Source organism: Triticum aestivum, chromosome 1A (genome assembly GCF_018294505.1).
Source record: "Triticum aestivum cultivar Chinese Spring chromosome 1A, IWGSC CS RefSeq v2.1, whole genome shotgun sequence".
NCBI classification, from domain to species: domain Eukaryota; kingdom Viridiplantae; phylum Streptophyta; class Magnoliopsida; order Poales; family Poaceae; genus Triticum; species Triticum aestivum.
Genome location: NC_057794.1, coordinates 582,450,130 through 582,458,641, shown reverse-complemented (window position 1 = coordinate 582,458,641; position 8,512 = coordinate 582,450,130).

Genomic DNA, 8,512 nt, shown 5'->3' with positions numbered 1-8,512 from the left:
CCCTGGGCGCGCCCTCCTGCCTCGTGGCCGCCTCGTGGCATTCCAGACTTCAACTCCAAGTCTTCTGGTTTGCTTTCGGTCCAAGAAAGATCATCGCGAAGGTTCGATTCCATTTGGTATTCCTTTTCTCTAAAACTCTAAAATAGGCACAAAAAACAGCAACTGGCACTGGGCCTCCGGTTAATGGGTTAGTCCCAAAAATAATATAAAATAGCATATTAAAGCCCATTAAACATCCAAAACAAATAATAATATAGCATGAAACAATCAAAAATTATAGATACGTTGGAGACGTATCAATGATATGAAACTTCTACGCTTGAATGAATGCAACTTATGATACAAAAAGAGTAGATGACAATATTGTTGGGGAACACAATATTTCACAAATATTACCTATGATCACGCAAGATCTATCTAGGAGATGCATAGCAACGAGACGGAAGAGTGTGTCTACGTACCCTCGTAGACCGAAAGCGGAAGCGTTTAGTAACGCGGTTGATGTAGACGAACATCTTCACGATCCAACCGATCCAAGTACCGAACATATGGCACCTCCGTGTTCTGCACACATTCAGCACGATGACGTCCCTCGAGCTCTTGATCCAGTTGAGGATGAGGGAGAGTTCCGTCAGCACCAGTGTGGCTACGGTGATGATGAAGTTACCGGTGCATGGCTTCGCCTAAGCACTACGATGATATGACCAAGGTGTGTCGTCATACGTCTCCAATGTATCTATAATTTTTATTGCTCCATGCTATATTATCTACTGTTTTGGGCAATATTGGGCTTTATTTTCCACTTTTATATTACTTTTGGGACTAACCTATTAACCGGAGCCCCCAGCCCAGATTTGCTGTTTTTTTGCCTATTTCAGTGTTTCGAAGAAAAGGAATATCAAAGGAAGTTGGAACGGAACGAAATCAACTGGAGAAGTTATTTTTGGAAGGAAAGCAACCCAGGGAACTTGGACTGCACGTCAGGGGAGACACGGGCTGCCCACGAGGGTGGGGGCGCACCCACCCCCTAGGGCGCGTCGTCCTGCCTCGTGGGGCCCCCGTGGCTCCTCCGACGTGTTGGAAATATGCCCTAGAGGCAATAATAAATTAGTTATTATTATATTTCCTTGTTCATGATAATCGTTTATTATCCATGCTAGAATTGTATTGATAGGAAACACAGATACATGTGTGGATACATAGACAACACCATGTCCCTAGTAAGCCTCTAGTTGACTAGCTCGTTGATCAATAGATGGTCATGGTTTCCTGATCATGGACATTGGATGTCATTGATAACGGGATCACATAATTAGGAGAATGATGTGATGGACAAGACCCAATCCTAAGCCTAGCACAAGATCGTGTAGTTCATATGCTAAAGCTTTTCTAATGTCAAGTATCATTTCCTTAGACCATGAGATTGTGCAACTCCCGGATACCGTAGGAATGCTTTGGGTGTACCAAACGTCACAACGTAACTGGGTGGCTATAAAGGTGCACTACGGGTATCTCCGAAAGTGTCTGTTGGGTTGGCACGAATCGAGACTGGGATTTGTCACTCCGTGTAAACAGAGAGGTATCTCTGGGCCCACTCGGTAGGACATCATCATAATGTGCACAATGTGACCAAGGAGTTGATCATGGGATGATGTGTTACGTAACGAGTAAAGAGACTTTCCGGTAACAAGATTGAACAAGGTATCGGGATACCGACGATCGAATCTCGGGCAAGTATCGTACCGATAGACAAAGGGAATTGTATACGGGATTGGTTGAATCCTTGACATCGTGGTTCATGCGATGAGATCATCGTGGAACATGTGGGAGCCAACATGGGTATCTAGATCCCGCTGTTGGTTATTGACCAGAGAGATGTCTCGGTCATGTCTGCATGATTCCTGAGCCCGTAGGGTCTACACACTTAAGGTTCGATGATGCTAGGGTTATAGGGAAAGTATGTACGCGGTTACCGAATGTTTTTCGGAGTCCTGGATGAGATCCCGGACGTCACGAGGAGTTCCGGAATGGTCCGGAGGTAAATATTTATATATAGAAAGTGAGGATTTGGCCACCGGAAGTGTTCCGGGCATCACCGGTAATCTACCGGGACCACCGGAAGGGTTCGGGGGTCCACCGGGAGGGGCCACCAGCCCTAGAGGCTTGCGTGGGCCAATAGTGGGAAGGGACCAACCCCTAGGTGGGCTGGGGCGCCCCACCAAGGCCCAAGGCGCCTCAAGAGAAGAGGGGGGGGCAAACCCTAGGGCAGATGGGCCCTAAGGCCCACCCCAGGTGCGCCTCCCCCTCTCCCCCCTTTTTGGCCGCCACCCTAGATGGGATCTGGGGCTGCCGCACCCCTTGGGGTGGGAACCCTAGAGGGGGCGCAACCCCCTTCCCCCCTATATATAGTTGAGGTCTAGGGGCTGCCCAACAGATGAGTTATTCTCTCCTAGGCACAGCCATACCTCTCTCCCTCCTCGTCTCTCGTAGTGCTTGGTGAAGCCCTGCTGGAGTTCCGCGCTCCCCCACCACCACCACACCGTCGTGCTGCTGCTGGACAGAGTCTTCCCAACCTCTTCCTCTCTCCTTGCTGGATCAAGGCATGGGAGACGTCACCGGGCTGTACGTGTGTTGAACGCGGAGGCGCCGTTGTTCGGCGCTTAGATCGGAATCGACCGCGATCTGAATCGCTGCCTGTACGACACCATCAACCCCATTCTCTTGAACGCTTTCGCTTAGCGATCTACAAGGGTATGTAGATGCACTCCTCTCTCTCTCTCTCGTTGCTAGTCTCTCCACAGATTGATCTTGGTGACACATAGGAATTTTTTTGAATTTCTGCTACGATCCCCAAAAGTGGCATCATGAGCTAGGTCTATGCATAGTTTCTATGCACGAGTAGAACACAAAGATGTTGTGGGCGATGATTTGTTCAATTTGCTTTACCGTTACTAGTCTTATCTTGATTCGGCGGCATCGTGGAATGAAGCGGCCCGAACCGACCTTACACGTACACTTACGTGAGACTGGTTCCACCGACTGACATGCACTAGTTGCATAAGGTGGCTGGCGGGTGTCTGTCTCTCCCACTTTAGTCGGATCGGATTCGATGAAAAGGGTCCTTATGAAGGGTAAATAGCAATTGACATATCACGTTGTGGTTTTGGCGTAGGTAAGAAACATTCTTGCTAGAAACCCATAGCAGCCACGTAAAACATGCAACAACAATTAGAGGACGTCCAACTTGTTTTTGCAGGGTATGCTACGTGATGTGATATGGCCAAAAGGATGTGATGAATGATATATGTGATGTATGAGATTGATCATGTTCTTGTAATAGGAATCACGACTTGCATGTCGATGAGTATGACAACTGGCAGGAGCCATAGGAGTGACCTACGTGTCAACATAAACGTCATGTAATTACTTTACTTTATTGCTAAACCATTAGCCATAGTAGTAGAAGTAATAGACGACGAGACAACTTCATGAAGACACAATGATGGAGATCATGGTGTCATGCCGGTGACGATGATGATCATGGCGCCCCGAAGATGGAGATCAAAAGGAGCAAAATGATATTGGCCATATCATGTCACTATTTGATTGCATGTGATGTTTATCATGTTTTACATCTTATTTGCTTAGAACGACGGTAGCTTAAATAAGATGATCCCTCGCCATAATTTCAAGAAAGTGTTCTCCCTAACTGTGCACCGTTGCTAAGGTCCGTTGTTCCGAAGCACCATGTGATGATCGGGTGTGATAGGTTCTAACGTTCGCATACAACGGGTGTAAGCCAGATTTACACATGCAATACACTTAGGTTAACTTGACGAGCCTAGCATATACAGACATGGCCTCGGAACACGGAAGACCAAAAGGTCGAACATGAGTCGTATAGTGGATATGATCAACATGAAGATGTTCACCGATGATGACTAGTCCGTCTCACATGATGATCGGACACGGCCTAGTTGACTCAGATCATGTATCACTTAGATGACTAGAGGGATGTCTGTCTGAGTGGGAGTTCATTGAATTATCAAATGAACTTAATTATCATGAACATAGTCAAAAGGACTTTGCAAATTATGTCGAAGCTCATGCTTTAGTTCTACTGTTTTAGATATGATCCTAGAGAAAATTTAGTTGAAAGTTGATAGTAGCAATTATGCGGACTGGGTCCGTAAACTAAGGATTTTCCTCATTGCTGCGCAAAAGGATTATGTCCTTAATGCACCGCTCAGTGTGCTGATCCTCGAGCGTCGTCTGTAGATGTTGGGAAACATCTGACATACACATTTTGATGACTACGTGATAGTTCAGTGTGTAATGCTAACGGTTTAGAATTGTGGCACCAAAGACGTTTTGAAACGTTGCAGAACATATGAGATGTTCCAAAGACTGAAATTGGATTTCAGACTAGTGCCCACGTCAAGAGGTATGAGACCTCTGACAAGTTTCTTAAGCCCACAAACTAAGGGAGAAAAGCTCAATCGTTGAGCATGTGCTCAGATTGTCTGAGTACTACAATCGCTTGAATTGAGTGGGAGTTAATCTTCCAGATGAGATGGTGATGGTTCTCTATAGTCACTGCCACCAAGCTATTAGAGCTTCATGATGAACTATAACATATCAGGGATAGACATGATGATCCTTGAGCAACTCACGATGTTTGACACCACGAAAGTAGAAATCAAGTAGGAGCATCAATTGTTGATGGTTAAACCACTAGTTTCAAGAAGGGTAAGGGAAAGAAGGGATACTTCATGGGACGGCAAATCAGTTGCTGCTCTAGTGAAGAAACCCAAGGTTGAACCAAACCCGAGACTAAGTGCTTCTGTAATGAAGGGAACGGTCAATGAAGCAGAACTACCCTAGATACTTGGTAGATGAGAAGGCTGGCAAGGTCGACAGAAGTATTTTGAAAATACATTATATTAATGTGTACTTTACTAGTACTCCTAGTAGCACCAAGGTATTAAAAATACCGGTTCAGTTGCTAAGTGTTAGTAACTCGAAATAAAAGGCTACGGAATAAACGGAGACTTGCTGAAGGTGAGATGACGATATGTGTTGGAATTGTTTCCAAAGGTTGATATGATCAAGCATCACATGCTCCCTCTACCATCAAGATTGGTGTTAAACCTAAATAATTGTTATTTGGTATTTGCGTTGAGCATAGACATGATTGGATCATGTTTATGGCAATACGGTTATTCAATTAAGGAGAATAATGGTTACTCTGTTTATTTGAATAATACCTTCAATGGTCTTGCACCTAAAATGAATGGTTCATTGAATCTCGATCGTAGTGATACACATGTTCATGCCAAAAGATATAAGATAGTAATGATAGTACCACATACTTGTGGCACTGCCTTTTGAGTCATGTTGGTATAAAACGCATGAAGAAGCTCCATGTTGATGGATCTTTGGACTCACTCGTTTTTTGAAGATTGAGACATGCGAACCATGTCTATTGGTAGATATGCATGAAGAAACTCCATGCAGATGGATCATTTGGACTCACTTGATTTTGAATCACTTGAGACATGCAAATCATACCACATGGGCAAGATGACTGAAAGGCCTCGTTTTCAGTAAGATGGAACAAGAAAGCAACTTGTTGGAAGTAATACATTTTGATGTGTGCAGTCCAATGAGTGCTGAGGCACGCAGTGGATATCATTATGTTCTTACTTCACAAATGATTTGAGTAGATGCTGAGTATATTTACTTGATGAAACACAAGTCTGAATTATTGAAAGGTTCAAGTAATTTTAGAGTGAAGTTGAAGATCGTCGTGACAAGATGATAAAATGTCTATGATATGATCATAGAGATGAATGTCTGAGTTACGAGTTTGGCACACAATTAAGACATTGTGGAAATCGTTTCACAACTAATACCGCCTGGACCACCATAGTGTGATGGTGTGTCCGAACATCATAACTGCACCCTATTGGATATGGTGCATACCATGATGTCTCTTATCGAATTACCACTATAATTTACGGGTTAGGCATTAGAGACAACCGCATTCACTTTAAATAGGGCACCACACAATTCCATTGAGACGACACCATATGAACTATAGGTTTAGAGAAACCTAAGCTGTCGTTTCTTAAAAGTTTGGGGCTGCTTATGTGAAAAAGTTTCAGGCTGATAAGCTCGAACCCAAAGCGGATAAATGCATCTTCATAGAATACCCAAAATAGTTGGGTATACCTCCTATTTCAGACCCGGAAGCAAAAGTGATTGTTTCTAGAAACGGGTCCTTTCTCGAGGAAAAGTTTCTCTTGAAAGAATTGAGTGGGAGGATGGTGGAGACTTGATGAGGTTATTGAACCGTCACTTCAACTAGTGTGTAGCAGGGCACAGGAAGTTGTTCCTGTGGCACCTACACCAATTGAAGTGGAAGCTTATGATAGTGATCATGAAACTTCGGATCAAGTCACTACCAAACCTCATAGGTCGACAAGGATGTGTACTACTTCAGAGTGGTACGTAATTCTGTCTTGGAAGTCATGTTGCTAGACAACAATGAACCTACGAGCTATGGAGAAGCGATGGTGGGCCCAGATTCTGACAAATGGCTCGAGGCCATAAAATCCGAGAGAGGATCCATGTATGAAAACAAAGTGTAGACTTTAAAAGAACTACTTGATGGTCGTAAGGCCGTTGGGTACAGATGGATTTTAAAAGGAAGACAGACAATGATGGTAAGTGTCACCATTAAGAAAGCTCGACTTGTCGTTAAGATGTTTTCCGACAAGTTCAAAGGAGTTGACTACGATGATACTTTCTCACTCATAGCGATGCTTAGAGTCTGTTGGAATTATGTTAGCAGTTACTGCATTATTTATGAAATCTTGCAGATAGGATGTCAAAACATTGTTTCCTCGACGTTTTTCCTGAGGAAAGGTTGTATGTGATACAACCAGAAGGTTTTATCAATCCTGAAAGATGCTAACAAGTATGCAAGCTCCAACAATCCTTCTAAGGACTGGAGTAAGCATCTCGGAATTGGAATGTACGCTTTGATGAGATGATCAAAGATTTTGGGTTTATACAAAGTTTATGAGAAACTTGTATTTCTAAAGAAGTGAGTGGGAGCACTATAGATTTTTTGATGAGTATATGTTGTTTACATATTGTTGATCAGAAATGACGTAGAATTTCTTGAAAGCATGTAGGGTTATTTGAAAAGTGTTTTCAATGGAAAATCTGGATTAAGCTACTTGAACGTTGAGCATCAAGATCTATAAGGATAGATCAAAACGCTTAATATTACTTTCAAATGAATACATACCGTGACAAGATTTTTGAAGGAGTTCAAAATAGATCAGCAAAGAAGGAGTTCTTGGTTGTGTTACAAGGTGTGAGCATTGAGTAAGACTCAAGACCTGATCACGGCATAAGAGAGAGAAAGGACGAAGGTCGTCCCCTATGCTTTAGACGTAGGCTCTACAGTATGCTATGATGTGTACCGCACCTGAAGTGTGCCTTGCCATGAGTTAGTCAAGGGGTATAAGAGCGATCCAGGAATGGATCACACGACAGCGGTCGAACTTATCCTTAGTAACTAGTGGACTAAGGAATTTTCTCGATTATGGAGGTGGTAAAAGAGTTCGTCGTAAAGGGTTACATCGATGCAAACTTTGACACTAATCCGGATGACTCTGAGTAGTAAACCAGATTCGTATAGTAGAACAGTTATTTGGAATAGCTCCAAGTAGCGCGTGGTAGCTGCATCTACAAAGATGACATAGAGATTTGTAAAGCACACATGGATCTGAAAGGTTCAGACTCATTGACTAATAAACCTCTCTCACAAGCAAGATATGAACAAACCCCATGGGTGCTGGATTCATTGCAATCACATAGTGATGTGCACTACATTATTGACTCTAGTGCAGATGGGAGACTGTTGGAAATATGCCCTAGAGGCAATAATAAATTAGTTATTATTATATTTCCTTGTTCATGATAATCGTTTATTATCCATGCTAGAATTGTATTGATAGGAAACACAGATACATGTGTGGATACATAGAGAACACCATGTCCCTAGTAAGCCTCTAGTTGACTAGCTCGTTGATCAATAGATGGTCATGGTTTCCTGATCATGGACATTGGATGTCATTGATAACGGGATCACATCATTAGGAGAATGATGTGATGGATGAGACCCAATCCTAAGCCTAGCACAAGATCGTGTAGTTCGTATGCTAAAGCTTTTCTAATGTCAAGTATCATTTTCTTAGACCATGAGATTGTGCAACTCCCGGATACCGTAGGAATGCTTTGGGTGTACCAAACATCACAACATAACTGGGTGGCTATAAAGGTGCACTACGGGTATCTCCGAAAGTGTCTGTTGGGTTGGCACAAATTGAGATTGGGATTTGTCACTCCGTGTAAACAGAGAGGTATCTCTGGGCCCACTTGGTAGGACATCATCATAATGTGCACAATGTGACCAAGGAGTTGATCACGGGATGAT